The sequence below is a fragment of the Agelaius phoeniceus genome, chromosome 13, assembly GCF_051311805.1.
Source record: "Agelaius phoeniceus isolate bAgePho1 chromosome 13, bAgePho1.hap1, whole genome shotgun sequence".
NCBI lineage: Eukaryota > Metazoa > Chordata > Aves > Passeriformes > Icteridae > Agelaius > Agelaius phoeniceus.
In genome coordinates this window covers 18562801-18579217 of record NC_135277.1, presented here as the reverse complement: position 1 = coordinate 18579217, position 16417 = coordinate 18562801, and the positions used below count along the sequence as shown (strand labels likewise).

At 46.3% G+C, this 16417-nt stretch overlaps 1 protein-coding gene across 2 annotated transcripts in view; it reads left to right on the top strand.

Annotated features, from left to right (window-relative positions):
* The window catches only part of CSNK1G1 (casein kinase 1 gamma 1), a 101403-nt gene that overhangs the window by 2556 nt on the left and 82430 nt on the right, over positions 1–16417 (top strand). The window lies entirely within an intron of this gene.

The following is a 16417-nucleotide window of genomic DNA, read 5'->3' as shown; positions in this document are numbered from 1 at the left end:
CCATAGGAGTTTTCATGCTGTTCCAGTTCTCTGTATTGTCAACAACCTGGTTTGCTGTGCCAGAGTCACTGATGGAAAATATTCAGGCAGGTTCAGAGCTCCACTCTGAGGGGAGCTGTGAGCTGGGCAAGATCCTGAGTCCATCCCAGTCCACAGCCACTTGCTGCTTTCCCTGCCCTGACACTGCTCCCTTTTCCAGCTCCTAGGAAGCAATCAGCCCCTGTGTATTTTCAGGTTAACAGATGAAATCCTGTGTAATGCCTTAAAAAGTGCTACCAGATGAGACCAGGAATCCATCTGGCCTGGTATCCTGCTCACTGGTAACCAGGAGCAGATGCTTGGGGAGGGGAGAACACAAACACAGCACATCTAATCCAGGGAAATAGTGCTTTATTCTTCTCTCTCCAGCAGTTCATGACCTCCCTGAGCCAGGTGTTGAATTTAGGAACCTTCACACTTCTTTTCATGATATTCATGGTTTTAGGAGAATACTTTTTCCATTCCTGGTAGTCTCTTGGCTAAATTGTCCTCATATATTTAGACTTTCTGTGGCTCTTCTTGTATCTCATGTCATTGCCAGCTCTGCTTCAGCCTCCTTGAGACAGGTAAGGCAGGAGGGGTGGGGCACAGGACAAGAGAGGACATTGACAGAGGTGCTGGATTATATTTATGGTGCAGATACCTCTTTAGAGGTATTTTAGGGGTATTTTTCCTATATTATAGTCTCTGTAATTACAAGTGTTGTACTTTTTCATTAGTGATCTTAAAACCATGGAGCCATGGTTTTTGGTGGAATATTCTGCTGTAGTCCTGCTTCCTAAGGTTGGTTTGAGTTCAGTCTGAATTGAGTGTCTCCTGAAGTTGATTTTAGGGTGGTTGTTCCTGATGTGCTGCTCTGTGAATTGTATCACCCACTCATATCACGAGATTTTACTGCAATTCCTTGGAGTCATTGCTCTTATTTACTTCTCATCCTGAATTATTCAGAGTAGCAAATGTTGTCATCTTAGTAACGCAGCTCAGTGTAAAGCAGAATCCTTTGGTGAGTCCCTTCTGCTGCAGAAGGGACCAGTGATACATTCTTCCCCCTTCTTTACCTGTTATTTATGTACATGAAGGATTTTTCCTTCCATCCTGTAGTTTTTCTCTCCAGAGAGCTTTGATGGATTCTGCCATGTAGTATTCTTGCTTTTTTCAATGGAGTATATCAGCTGATTTTCCCTTGTTGATGTGCTCTGTCCACTGCCAAAGGAAGAAGGAAAAGGAGAAAAAAGCCAACAGCCCCTGACTCCTGAGACATGGCTTCATTTAGTACAATATAATTAGCCCTGCAGCAGTTTAGGCTGGTCTTTAGGCCAGCTCTGGTTTGCCCAGCATGGCTGCCTGGGCTGGGGCTGCCCAGACTGTGCTGAATGGTTCTGTGAAAGCTGGGCCAAGAGACCTTCAGGTACCAGCTGTAACAAGGACACTTGCCCATCTCCTCCTGGGTGACTTTGGGGTAAAGTGAGGCTGTTGCTGTCACCTCATCATCTTTTGCCACCAAAAGCCTGATTTTTGGGTCAAACAGGGAGAGGGGAGAAGGCCAAGCTCAACAGAGTTTGTATAAAATACAATTTTACTTTTTGGGAGATGTTGTGTGATGATTCATTAACACAATAATGGATCATTTGGCTTCTAACCTTTTTTCCTTTTTTCCTTACTAAATGCTTGTAAATTTAGATCTTGTTTCCTTCTTGGACATTTAGCCTTGCTGTACAGATGGATTTGCTTTGATTACATGGTCAGATCACACTGTAGGGCTCACACCAATATTCCAACTGCTATCCAAGGTGAAGGCAGGAGTTTAGATGAGGTGTTAAGATGAAATTCTTCTCTGTGAGGGTGGTGAGGCCCTGGCACAGGTGGCACAGAAGCTGTGTCTGCCCCATCCCTGGAAGTGTCCAAGGCCAGGCTGAAGAGGATTTGGGGCACCCTGGGATTGTGGAAGGTGTCCCTGCCCATGGCAGGGGGTGGAATGGGATGAGCTTTAAGGTCCCTTCCCATCCAAACATTCCATGGTTCTACGAGTTGCTGCTTCTCTCATCCACTCCTGGGGAGGAATCACTTTTTGTTGTTTAAGAACTTGCTCCTGGTGTCCCACACTGAGCTGGCATTTGCTCTGGTGCCATGGGGGGACATGGAGGCTGGTTAAGGCTGTGTGTCCTGCTTGTGCAGCCCGCTGGTGACAGTGTGACAGCTGCTGCTCTGATGTCTAAGGCTCTGCTTTTCTGCTTTAAACTTGTAATTCTGATGTACAGGGGATTTCTTGTTGACACAAAAAACTTGAGGTGCTCAAATGGCGGTGTCAGCGTAGATCCTGTAAATGTTTGCTTAGTCCTTGTGTTTTTTTAATGTCTAGTGGCTCCTCTACTCTCCACTGTGTCTTGAATGAACTTGCTCTGTCCACTTGCAAACCAGACATTTGAGTTTTTCCATCATGCCTTTAGACTTCCAGCATTTGTGAAGAAACACTCCTGACCCTTGTTTTTGTCTTTCCATCTGACTTGCACTGTGTTGGTTTTTTTTCCTAGCTGTGGATTTTCACATGGCTAATTCTTGTCCCATCTGTAGGAGTTCTTGAGGAGATGAGGCTCTTATGAATCACCTTCTTTCCCCCCAAAGATGCATCCTCCTCAAATATACTCTTCCCTGGATCTGCTGGCTTTCTCTACTCTTCTGCAGTGTGAGAGGAACCTTTGATTTTGATTGCAGGGGCCACTGTCGTGGTGCTGTTTTGATCCATTCAGTCCTTGTTCTTTTACAGGCTTCCAGTTGTCCCAAAACCTTCTCAGATCCTAATGAATCCAAGCCCAAGTGTGGGCCATTCTTTGAGGTGCTGTCACACAACTCTTGCTCACTGCCTTCCTATTCTCAGCCTGAATTTTGCCTCTGGACCGTTCCCTCCTCTTTTGCTGGCTGTACCCTTGCAGACAAGAGCCTGGAGTGCCAGGACAAGGGGGAATGGCTCCCCACTGCCAGAGGATGGGCTTGTAGGGGTTACTGGGGAGAAATTCCTCCTTGTGAGGATGGTAAAGCACAGGTTTCTCAGAGAAGCTGTGGCTGCCCCACCCATGGAAGTGTCCAGGATGAGGTTGGATGGGACTTGGAGCAACCTGGGATAGTGGGAGGTGTCCCTGCCCATGGAATGGGATAGGCTTAAAGATCCTTCCAACCCAACCCATTCTGGGATTCTATCAAGTGGTAAAATCTCAGAATTTTTGTACCTGCTTCATCTCTATCTTCCACATTCACACCCCCCCCAGCCCCTGACCTTTGTTTTTCATTTGAGGGAGGAGATATTTGAATTTCTTGTTAAATGGCCTATTTAATTTCTGGCTCATCAGACTCTCCCTACCTTTTAAACAATCCCTCTTTTCCTAGAAATTGGCAAAAGCAGCAATGAAACTCACTAGGGGTGAAATTACCATTTTCTCCTGGCTTTTCATATGTTCTTCCTTTTGTCAGATCCATTTGGAGCAGCCCATCTCCTGCAATGGATACGTGTCTCTTACCTGTCTGAATCTTCTGGTTTGCTTTGCTCATCTTTGAGCAAATCTCTTCATGAGAACAGCTTAATAGCCTGAAAAGCTGACAGTGATTCCACCCTCAAGATCAGCCTGACAATTTCTGTGTTGTGGAAGACAATTGAATAGCTTGGATTTGCTACTCTGAGCATTTAATGCAGGAATTGGGGATATTCACCAGGGAGATGGGAAAATTGTTTTCCTGTCTGCCTCTGCTCTCCTGCTCCTTTTTTTTTTTTTTTTTTTTTTCCCTTCTTCTTACAGTTATATCATGACATTCCTTTAGGCTGGGAATATTGTGGCTGTTTACAAAGATGTGAAGATTTTTCTGCAGTCCCAAATCTTTTTCCTGAGGTCATCCTGTCTCTGTAGCTCTCTCTTAGATGAGTTGGCCACGTTGTGTGGGGTGCATTAGAGGAGGCCACATCATTTATTAAATATCCTGAGTAGCTGCTGTCCTATATACATGTTTTAATGTCTAGTGATAAAGCCCAGGGAGTTCATGCAGTTTGTGCTAAGGTTAAAAAAACCTCTGAAATACCTGGTTCCTATAGAGCTGCTCCTTTTTCCCAGCCCACAAGGAATTGCTGTGCATCAGTGCCAAAGGGAGTTACATCAAATTGTAGGAGAAACCTATTTGAACTCTGTGAAACCAACCTGTCTGACGTGTTTCCTGGAGCTATTTATTTTATGTTAGAAAAGATGATCTCTTCCATCTTACTGATTTGCTGCAGAGCTCAGTTCATGATTTAACCCCTGCCATGCCCTGGGCTGATCCCCCAGTGTGGGCAGCAGGATGAGGGTGGAGGGGATTCTGTCCCTCTGCCCTGCTCAGGTGAGACCCCACCTGCAGAGCTGCCCCAGCCCTGGGACCCAGCATCAGAAGGACATGGAGCTGCTGGAGCCAGTCCAGAGGAGTCCAGGGCTCCAAGGGCTGGAGCCCCTCTGCCCTGGAGCCAGGCTGGGAGGGCTGGGAGTGTTCATCTGGAGAAGAGAAGGCTCCAGGGAGAGCTCAGAGCCCTGCCAGGGCCTGAAGGGGCTCCAGGAGAGCTGGAGAGGGACTGGGGACAAAGGATGGAGTGCCAGGACAAGGCAGAATGGTTTCCCACTGCCAGAGGGCAGGGTTAGCTTTGATATTGGGAAGAAATTCTTCTCTGTGAGGTGGTGAGGCCCTGGCCCGGGTAATAATCTTGTTTGTAGAAATAATCCAAACTCAGCGTTTCTTTTTTTGCACATTCATTTCTGAGTTACAAGTCAGAGGATAGATTCAGATAATTTCAGCTGTCATCCTTCACATTAATGGAGGGCTCACAACAGGGAAAATTAACACAGGAAATCTGTCTGCATGTGTCTAGTCTTGTGCTTAGCAAGGAGGGGTACAGAAATTGACTTATTGACTCATTGACTTGTTCAGGTTGGCATCACCTTTAAGATCATTGAGCCCAGCCATTAATGTTATTTCTCCTGTCTAAAATTCTTTAGGTGGGTTTTGGAAGAATAGCAGTTTGAAGTCTCTCAGACTTGCTGGATCTCCAAGCTTTCATTCCTCATCACTCAAAATTCCTTCCAGATCTGACTGCTGTTTGTTTGGGTCTATTACAGCAAATGAGAGGCAGTTCTCTAAAATACAGCTTTAATATCATGCATGGAAGGTGGCAGTTCTGGCAGGTGTCATGGAAGAGTTTGACTCTTCCCAAGGCTGGAACAAGCTCCTTCATTGTGCAGCAATCCCATCCTGCCCCATCTTGGCCATCCTTAGTTACCTTGTAACTGTCTTCCTTTGTCATGCACAAGGCCAGTTTAGTTTCTGCAGTTTATTTTTATTTCCTAGATCTTAAAAGAACAAGTTTCAATGAGCAAATGAAACTTAAGAACCTTTAACATCTTATTTTAATGAAGCAGAGGCCACAGGCTTTGTAGTTGTCTCTTTTCAAGTCCGGGTTAGACTTCAAAGGTCTCGCCTTCAGGAGTTTCATGCAGACTCATCCTTGGTGTCGCTTTTTGGCAGGTCACAGCACTCTGGTTTGTGCTGGGGGAAGGGACCGGGGCAGCACGTGCTTTAGATGGAAATAAACACTTCCAAAATACCTGCTGTGTGTCATTCCTTCAGGTGGTGAGGTTCTTGAAAGTGTTCAAGGCTGTCTTGGGTGGGGCTTGGAGCAGCCTAGTCCAGTTGGAGGTGTTCCTGTCCATGGCAGGAGGTGGAACAAGGTGGTCTTTAATGTCCATTCCAACCCAGATCAGTCTGGGATTTTATGATTCTTCCCCACCCTGAATAATTTCCACTCCCTGGTTGCTCTCTCATTTTTGTAGCCGTGGCCTCCCTCAGCTGGCTAGCCTTCAGTGCTGGGTTGGATGCTTTGGAAGCCCTCAGGTTCTCCAAATGATCATCCTGCAGCTGACATCAGGCCTGTAGCCACTTTGGCATCTGATCCTGCTTCCCAGCTGTCCTCTCTTTGGAAAGGTTCTGACCAGTTTCCCATTCTGGAGCAGCTCTGTGTAGTGTTGGCAGCACTGAGGCTTCAGTTTGATTTGTGATAGATGCAATGCCAGTGAGGTAAATCATCCCTGGGCTGTGCTCTGCATCTCTGGGGGGATATCTCTGCTCAGATCCCTGGTATTCTGTGATTAAAATCCAAGGCTGGTATTAGGCTCCAACACAATTCACAGCTCTCTGGTTTTGTGTGGATTTGCTGGGCACAGTGCTGGTACTTGGTGGTTTTTATCCCTTCTAAGTGTTAGGAATTACTGGGCAAGCCAGAATGCCTTTGCCTGTCATGATCCGTCACTGGGAGCAGGATGTTTTGGAGGCACTTGTTCTGTTCTTCATGGTGCTTCAGCTTTAAGGAGACAGTGTGATTGAAGGTGGGGGTTTGGGGGAACTTGGCTGCTGTGGTGATAGCTACAGCTTTTGGCTGGGGGACCTAGGGGTGATGGCATCCTCCTGGCTGGGGCCTCTGCAAGGACAGGTTTGGTGAGAGCAGGGATGTGCAGGGTGGATGCTGGATGTTCAGGCAGCCTTCTGTGTCACCATCTGTTTGCAGAGGCATTAGGGGTTGGAGCATGACTTCCAGATGCCTTTTGGACCATATACACTCAACATGTAATGTGAGAAACCTTGCCCCTGGTTGGACTTGGTGTAGTCATCTTAGTGATCCTGGCTTTGCATGCTTGAGCTAATGCTCCTGTTCGATTTCTGGCATGAAAATAGGTTCTTGAGCATCTCTGAAGGTCTGTGGGGCTGAGGCAGATAGTTCAGAAATTCCTCAGTGGTGTCTTGGTACCAGATTCTTTAAATTGTATTTTCCTACAGACAGATTCTTGCAGTGATGCTGGACATCAAGCCTCAGCTGCCTGCTCTGGTCCTTCCGTGGGCTCGTGGCTGATACTGACCCCAAGACCTAACACAGTTGAAGAAACTGAGTCACCCCTGCCTGTTTGGCTTGGAAAATGATTAAATGTTTGACAGAACTGTTGGCTGATACACTTTTTGGTAAACTGGGGCTTGTCTTCACAAACTGTTCAATCAGCCTCTGCTAACATTTACAGAAGCTTGGAATAATCCCCGAGTTCTTGTCTATCTGCTCTTGTGTAGCTGTTAGAACTGTAGTGTGAGGTGAGGTAGAGGAGGAAATGTGCTTGCTAAGGAAGTGTTCTGAAATATATTTGTGCTGAAACCCCATCTGTTAAATCTTCTTGAGCTCCTCCTGCTCACTCTGAATGTAGTAGTTTCAAGCAAACCAGCCCTAACAGGATGGCGGTGTCCCAGTGCTGAGTTTGTGGGGTACTCAGAGACAGCTCCTCTTTGATGGATTGGGATCAGGCTCCCCATTTATAGCTTCAAGATCATTTGCAATTAAATGGAGTCAAGTCTTCCATGGGATTTACCCTAGGAACAGTGCCCAACACCAGTATCCGAGCTTCCCATAACTAACAGACTTGCCTGAGGCACAGGTGGCTAAATTTAGTCTTCCAGCGAGCTTGGTACGACCTTGTGCTGCAAGGACTTTCTACTTGTATCTCTCTCAACACATAAACACTGTTTTTGTGTGGTGGACAGAGCTTTGAGGCTCGAGGATGCCAAACAGCTTTTTGTGTTTGTCATTGGCCAACGCTTCCAGTGTGGCTGTTGGCAGGAATTAACTTGGGATCTGAATGCAGTGCAAAAGGTTCACGAGTGATCTTCTGGTACAAAGCCATCCTCTCCAGTGGGCATTAAGGCTTCAAAAGGAGACAGACAGGCTGTGGTGTGTAGAGCAGATTAGTTGGTAACAGACATTTCTAATTGACAGCTATGCTGAAGATCAGGGCTTGAAAACAGAAGTTGAATCAAAGAAGCTTCATACAGATGCAATTTCCAAATTGTGGGAAATGTAATGTTTACCTTCAAGGTAACATGAAGCTTATCTGTGCAAAGTAGCTCTTTACTTCAGCTTCTGGGAGGAGTTTGTAGGATGTGTGAGATGGTGCACAGAGGTGGCCAGTTCTGGCACATGCCTGAACTGGGTTTGCCTCCTCGTGTGAAGTGAGACTTATCCTCCATGTTCAACTTCAGCAACTTCTCCTTGAAGCTGTTTCTAATTAAATATGTAATTCAACCTACGAGCATAATGAAGACAGTGCCTTCAGTGTGTACTCAGAGTACTTCTGGAGCTCTTCTGCCATGCTCCAAAAATGCCAGGCTCCCCTGAAGTTGGCAGCACGCTGCCAGCTGAATGGGGAAAGTTGCTGGGAAGTCAAACAGGATTTTTGGGTGTCTGCCATGCTGTTCAGGAGCACAGTGAGTGGTGTGGGGTCTTTTGCCTTGTGAAAGAAACTCTTTTGCAGGTGAGTGGGCAAAAACCTTTTGGTTGGCATGGGCATGGCTTGAAGCCATTGGGATTCATCTCTCTGGCATTGACTCAGTTGTTGTTGGTGCACTGGTTTCTTGCTTGCTACGGATAGCACACATTGGTTTATTTTTTGGAAGGCTGAAATATTAATCTGATTAAGGATTAGGGTCGCTGAGTAATACACTCAGTAAATTGCAGTGGGTGAGTGTGTGACTACTCCTATTGTGTTGTGCACTTCTGGTCATTGCATCTCTACCAGGGTTGGAAAACCTGTAGAGAGAGAAAGTGGAGTTGAAGGTGAATGAGAAGCTGCCTGTCCTGGGCTGTCTAAAATGCCTGAGACTCTTGGGATTGGGAGGATTACATTAAAAAGCAGGCAGCAAACTTCTGAATGTTGCTCTGGAGCTGTGTAGAAGCTGGACAAACCCAGGATCAGCATGTCCATAAAATGAATGCTGGTAGGACTGGGCAGTTGTGTCCATGCCAACATCTGCAATCCAGGAATGGCAGATCCTGGAGCAGACTGTAGAAGTTTGCTGTTCCCTGGATCATCCTCAATTGTCAATTGACACTAATGTTCTCCTACTATTAATTCCACCTTTATGAGCCTCCTGCCTTTCCAGAATCCTGGGGCAGCATGAGGAGGTGGTGTTTCTGAAGAGCTCTGGAGGATGCCTTAGGGATTCTTAGAGGAGGGGAAATCTCCAGCTGTTTCCAGGATACTGTCCATATCTACAGGCCTCCCATGCTGTGCTGTTCAAAGGAGATTTGCTGTACAATGTACTGAGGCTTATGAGTAAAAGCATTCCAGGGAGGATAGATAGAAATGGAAAGGAGGCAAATAAAATTAGAAATTAGGGATGAAGAAATGAATTGAACATAAAGTTCTTGGTCCCTTTAAAAGGGAAAAATTACTGAAATTCCATCTTTCTATGCAGAAAGTGGGAGGAGGTGATCATAATGCCTCTCTTCAGCTTTCCCAGTGTGGGATCCAGCAGGCAGCTGGGCTGGCAATCAGCTGATAGCCCAGGATGGGGCAGGGACAGCCAAGAGTGAAGCAGCACAAGTTAATGTCCTGCTCTGTGTCATACTAACTACATGCAGTGCATGTATGTGTGTGTGTGTGTGTGTGTGTGTACAGGGATGATCCCAGTATGTCCCTGGGGCTGTTTCCCTTGTGTTCATGTCATGGCTGACCAACTGTGGGTTGCTTTTTTAGCTTCCTAATCTGTGCCTGCTAAAAATCTAGTTTTAATCAGACATTGGCCTATTCAATTAATAATTTTAAGCATGGATGAGGAGCCATTAATGTAGTTTCATACCTAAACATGACACTTGGGGTTTCAATACTTTCCCTGAGATTGAAATATCCTATTGTGGAATGTTCACAGCTTGAAGTCTTTTTTTGTTACCTCCAGAGGTACCTGCTGTGCCCAAAAGGGGAGATTTTGTCCTGCGTTTCCCATATACTGCTTGTCAAACCTGTTCCTGAACTGCCCTGAGTTTCTAAGCTGGCACAGAGCTCTCCAGGTATCGTTGGGTTGGTTTTCTCCTGTTGCTGTAATGAGTTAGACTTGCTCAGCAGTGGGTGTGATAAGGGGAGAAACCACTGGGGGTTCCTGCAGCTCCTTGGTTACTCCATGGTCCAGAGAGCACCTGTGGGTTTTCCTTCAGAGGTGCTGTTTCATCTTGGGGTCAGTTCTAGGCTGCAGGCATCTCCCCAGCTTTTGGGTCACTCTGGATTGTTGTGGGGCTCACACATGGAGGAGGAGAACCAGAAGCAGCAAAAAACCTGAGGTCTCCTAAAAACTTGAGGAGCAGCAGCAGAGGCCCTGAGGAATGGAGACTACTCAGCTTAATTTAGTGTTGCTCCCTCTCTTTAGAGAGCCATGGTGTCACCTGAGTGTGTGATGAGCTCTCTGGATCTCTCCAGTCAGGAAACAGGATCTTAAATATCTGCATTTTGGTTCCTGGCTTGTGCTTGGGTCTGAAGAGGGCTGTGAGCTGAGCTGGCTGTTTGAAAGAGCACTAAATCAAGAGTCTGTTAATGATTGAGTAATCCCATGTAGTAAGGGGGGAATGTGGAGCAAATCATCATTGCTGTGCAGGTTGGGAGCAGCGAGTGCTCCAGCAGCTCTGTTATCCTTTCTTCAAAAGGATGTGAAGAACTGAAGCAGCTCTTCTTCAGATGTGAATCAAAGAGATCTTGCAAGAAAATTCCTGAGACTGGAGGGGATTATTTCTAATTTTTTTTATTATTCTTATTTTTTTAAAGTATTACTGCATGATGGTCTGGGTTGAGATTGAGACCTGGAGTGTGAACTTGGCCCTGTCTGACAGCAAATGCCATTTAGTGTGACTTTAAACTTAGGAGGGGTCTATCCCTCTTCCCAGAGGCACTGGGAGTGGTGACATTTCTTGTGCAGATGATAGAAGGATATTAACTGTGTGATTCATGTAACCCATAAAGGGATCCTTGGAAGAGAAGAAAATAATAATACAAAATATGAGCAAAGTGCAATGTGATAATGGTAATAGAGAGTGTGTGAGCTGCATCCTGTGTGCTTCAGAGGGGGGTGTAAGGTGAGTGAGTGCTGTGTAGAGGCACTTGGGGCAGATCATGATCAGAGTCTTCCTCAAAGCCTTTTTCCATAAAATTGTGAGAGTTCAAATTCTCACTTTAAAGTATTTTTCATAACTCAATGTTTAGTCAAGGTGGATGCTCTGTTTTGAGCCTTCTCTGTGAACTCAGGGCACCCAGCCCCTTACTGGGTGCTGTCGTGGGGTACCCTCTGCTCTTCCTGCAGGAGAAGCCAAAAGGGAAAAAACGCCATTTCTTTGCAATAAAAAAAGAGTAAAAAGCAGATGTTTCATATTAAGATATGTGCTTGTGTTTTCCTGAGCCACACTCTCTCCTTCTTCCAGACCAGTGTTCCTTGCACAGTATCTGCAGCTGCTGCAGGGGGAAAGGTTAAATCATCTCAAAGTGAAAAGTAAAATACTCCTTGGGTGGGCTTTCCGTGTTTGAGTTTCAGGCTCTGGAAGCTGTACCAGGCAGGTCAGGGTTTGGGAGCAGAGGCTCACATTGAAAGGATAAATTAGAGTTCTCTTCATGAGAGTCCTCAGCTGAGCTGTCACATCTCTGTGCTCCCAGGCTGAGGTGTCACCAAACCACATCCCATGGAATGATTGCTGCTGGAAGCACACAGTGCAGCTCCATGCTGGGAGTACCTCAGCTACAGTCAGGGAAAACATATCATGAAATTTGATTTAGAATAAGCAGGCCTCTGTTCCTGATGAGTTAAAAGATTTTAAAGAATCTCATTGCATGATATTCCTGTGTTGCAAGTAGACTCTACCTGAAGCTTCCTTCATGTTTTCTCTGAATTTTTTATTCTTGTGTTATTTGAGGCACTGTTCCGTTCCCTTTGATCACAAAGATGGTTAGCATCAGTTTTGAAGCCTTCAATATTTGCTGTTATTGAAGTGTAGGCCCCTGTTATGTGATAGGGACAGGCAGCTTACTGGGAATATCAAACCTTCATGTGCTGGGATGGCATTAGGTAACTCCAAAAATATTTGCAGTTTTCCTTTTGTAAATACAGAATTGAGATCTAGACCTGTTTGCAGCATTTTCTTGCTGTGTTGGAGGTATGCAGGCTGCTCATGAGTTAAGGGAATTGGGAGAGAGATGTCAAATGGGTTTTGTAAGCCACAGGTTTGTATAATTTTATTTTTTTACCTTGATGTGAGCTGATAAAGGCTGCTCTGAGCAGTGCCCAAGTACAGTGAGGGATAAAGGCTGACTCTTTCTCTTCAGCTGAGCAGAATGAATGTAGATATCAGCTTTGGGGTGTATTCAGGGAGGAATTTGCAAATTGCTGAGTCCAAGCAGGAGCTTTGCTTCAAGTGCAGTCATGAAGGCATTCATCTTTCTGTCCAGCTCTTCCTCAGGCATGGAATGTGTTTGATTTTGACAAAAAGGTAGTAAAATCTACTCAACAATGTATGACTTTTCCCCTTTTGACCCTGCTACATTTCATGTTTTGAGGGCAGAGACCCTTAATGTGTCATTGAGGTCCTTCCTGCTTCGCTGCTGCTCTGCTGGTTTTGATATCTGCTGATAATCAGCAGATGATGTCACTGATTTATTCACAGCAAAATGCTGTTTATTGAGTGTGTGCAGCCAAAGTTCATGTCTTTTTCCCTTCTGCCAAGAAGTGGGTGTTTAGACCTGTCTGACATTCAAGGGTCAGGTCACAGAACCATCAGGGGTGCGTGTGGCAGGACAGTCCCCAGTCCCCTCCTGCTGCCATGAGGTCCAGGGAGGGTTAAATGCAGCTGACAAGAGGTGAGCTCACATGTTGGTCAGGTAGCCAGGGACTGCTGTGGCTACAAAAACTTTGTGTACAGAGTCTGGAGGAGAACTGGACACGCTCACCAAGAGGCTGCACTGAGTGTTCTCCATAGAGCTGCAGAATGGCCTGGGTTGGAAGGGACCCACAAGGACCAGCAAAGTCCCTCACCTTGCACAGGACAACCCTAACAATCACACCAAGAACACTCAGATGCCCAAACTGGCTTGGGGAGGCCCAGAAATACAAACCACTGGAAGTGGGAAAAATGCATGGTATTCTTACCCTCTTCCTTCCTTTCCCAAACACGTGCATGGGTGCTCTTCCAAACTGGAGGTCAAGCTAGCTGTGCCCTGCTCTTCGGTTCACCTCTTTGTCTCTTGGAGGATGTGACATGAGGTCTGAATGGGATCATCAGTCCAACTCCTGGTGCTGCACAGACACCCCAGCAATCCCACCCTATCAGCTGGACTGATTCCCACCCACTCTTTGAGAGTGCTGTCCAAAAGCTCCCTGAGCTGTGGCAGCCTTGGGGCTGTGACCATTCCCTGAGGAGCCTGTTCAGGACCTGACCACCCCCTGGGGGAAGAACCTTTTCCTAATATCCAACCTAACCCTCCCCTGACTCAGCTTCATCTATTTAAAGGTTTATGCTGAAGCTGTCTGGCAGAGTTGAGGTGTCCTGGAGAGGCTTTACCACACACCAGACATGGTCTGCAGACCCCTTGTATTTTTCCATATGAGTGTGGAATGCTTTGATTGAGAGTCTGCTCTTGTGAACCCCCACTGATCCAGGACTGATGGGTTGCTTTTCAGATAAGTCACTTGTTTCTGGAGAATTACACATCCTGGGCACTGCTAAGCCAGGTTCTCATGGTCTGAGCTCAGTGCAAGGGCTGGAGCATGATGTTGGCTCTTGAGGTTGTGTTCCATCATCTGATACTGGTGGGAACAATTGAACCTTTTCTGCTGTGCTCGATGGTGTGAACACTTTGGAATAGGGCAGTGTCCATTAGGTTGGAATTTGAATATTGTTCTTGTGCTTTAATTTGGGAAGAGTACAAACCCCTGGAGCCTGAAGATGAGAAGCTTTTTCAAAGTGCTACCCTGAGTTTTGTGCTGCTAACTGGTAATAAAATAATAATGTACGAAAGATCCAAAAACTGTCTGTGTACCAGCTTCCATGGAGAAGTGGATTTGTAGAGTCACCATCCCTGCTGTGGCAGGAGCCATGTCCTCCTTGGGGAGCCAAAAAGTGCCTGTGCTGTACCCCCACCTTGGAAGCACTCTGCCACAGAAGTCACTCCTCCTGGTTCAGGCTGCCAGGTATTTCCCTGGTTCCTGGAGGAGATGAAAGACCTGGTTGTGTACTCTAGGTAGCAAATGCTAGCTTTTCACACCATGCCCTCAAGGATGTTAGTTTTTACTCTGGAGCTGAAACAAACTTCTCATCTGCTCCTTGCTTTGAAAAGTAATGTGGAAAATAACCAGCAAGGCTTAAAGCTTCAGGTGGAGCCCCGTTTTCTCACAATGACTGCTCAAAGAGTTTTTTGGGGTCTTTGTGGATTCTCAGCCAGTGTGGTGGTGTTTCTGTGATATTCAGATAATGGTTTAGCTTGAATGGGCCCTCAAAGCTCATCTCATTCTGACCCCTACCATGGGCAGGGACACCTTCCAGTAGACCAGAGCCCTGTCCCACCTGGCCTTGAATCCTTCCAGGGATGGAGATCCACAGTCTGTCTGTTCCAGTGCCTCACCTGGGAGAAGTAAAGAACTTCTTCCTCAAGTGGCCTTTGAGGGCTGACCAGCATGCTGCTTTTGGCCATGTGCTGGGAAGAGAACACTTTGCTGTGGTTCTCTTGACTGGGGGGTCTTGTCCTGAATACAGGTGTGTGGGACCCCTGCCCAGCTCCACAGCCCTGACTGCTTCATGTCCTCCTGCCTTTGGCACTCTGGAAGATAAGTAACTTATTGCTGAAGTGCCTGCTACAAAGCAAAGCATCCTCATGGAAGGATCCTGCACGACTCCTGCATGGCTGTAAAACATCAAGGCCTTCAGCTCCAGGTGTGTCTCTGGGCCTGAGGCCTCTCTGGAGCTGTCCATGCTAGGACATGCCACAGGAAATGGGCTCAGTGTCCAAAGATGCTAATTAAATACAAAAAGGGTTAATTATTTGTCAAGACCTAGAAAAGGTCCCACTTGCTGGTCATAGTTTCAGACTTCTTCTTTTGTCATTCTTCGTTCTGCCTTATTCTTCCCTTCACCCAGGGATGTGGTCCCTGGATTCTCTACAATGTCAGGCTTTGGACATCAAGGCTGGATGGAAAGGGAGAGGCTGGAGCTTGTTACCATGATAAACTGTGCTCTAACAGGGCTGGCCACATATTCTCACTTGCTGACCATTGCTTTCTGCTGCTGCCAGAGGTGCCTATCTGCTCCATGCCATGCTTGCAGCTAAATGAGGTTCCTGGCCGTGTTTAACATGGGCAGGATTTCTGGGTGTGTGGCCAGGGAAAGGATGGACACCAAGCTCTGCATTTTCAACCTGGGGTTCTCTCAAGATGCTGGAGTCACATCTGTGTGAACGTGGGAGTCATGTTTGTTGTGCTTCAGTCAAAAGGTCTATTAGAAAAAGGTCTTGAATGAGGTGAGGATGGGTTTTGTCACTTGGCCTTGCCAGTAGGAAGTGGCAGAGTCTGACTGGCACAGGGATTTTCCCACGTTACACTTTGAGCCTCTGTAACGTGCTGGTCGTCCTGTTCTTTGAGCAGAACATGAATAATGCCTAACCCCTGGTTCAAACCTGAACCTTAGGATGGCATGAGATGATTTATTTACCTTTATTCCTAAAGTGAATCATTGTACCATGGAGTGTATTATAAATTGAGTCTTCTGTTTCGCTTCCTTGTTTGGAGTCACCACCAAACATTGGGATTGGTGTAAGGAAACTGAGGAAGTTTCTGGTCAATGAACCCATCTGGAATTTTTATGCACAGCTTTTGGCTTTCTAAGTTTAAGTAGGGCATGTTCCAAGTGGCAAGACAGCAGAGCTGAAAGGGTGTTCAGCATTTAAGTATGTGGACTGTCATGTCAATGGGATGCTCCAGTTTTTTTGCCCAGGAGTGGATGACAAGTGACTAAATAAAGCTGCAATCTCTGTTTTCCTGTGAATAGGTGCTTGTGTTTTCCCTTTCTTTGAGGTCTTGGTTGGTTTGGTACAAGTTTGGCTGGTTCTTCCTTGCTGCAGCCTCTGACCTGGTCAAATAAATTGGAATTACTTCAGTATCAAGTAGAACAAAAGATGGCCTTAAATGGTTCACAGTAAATTTTATATTGAGGGCTCCATTCAGCTTCCTAATACCTTTTCATTTGTGAGGAGTGAGTGTCACTGCTTGTACACTGGAGCAGTGGTATGTGTTCCTCACAATGGTGGTTGGCTTCATTCTGAAGCTGGTGCTGGATAATTGTAGAGGAGGATTAATTAATGACAGCTGTTGGGAGCTCGTGAGGACTTTGAAAGTCTGCTACAACCCCACTGAGCAATCCTCCAGGCTTCAACAACATCAGAAAAGCACGGGTGTGACTTGGGCTGCACTGACCACAAGCTCCTGAAAAGACAGGTCAGAGGTGGACACCAAATTCCCACATGCTTCAGTCAAAGGGGTG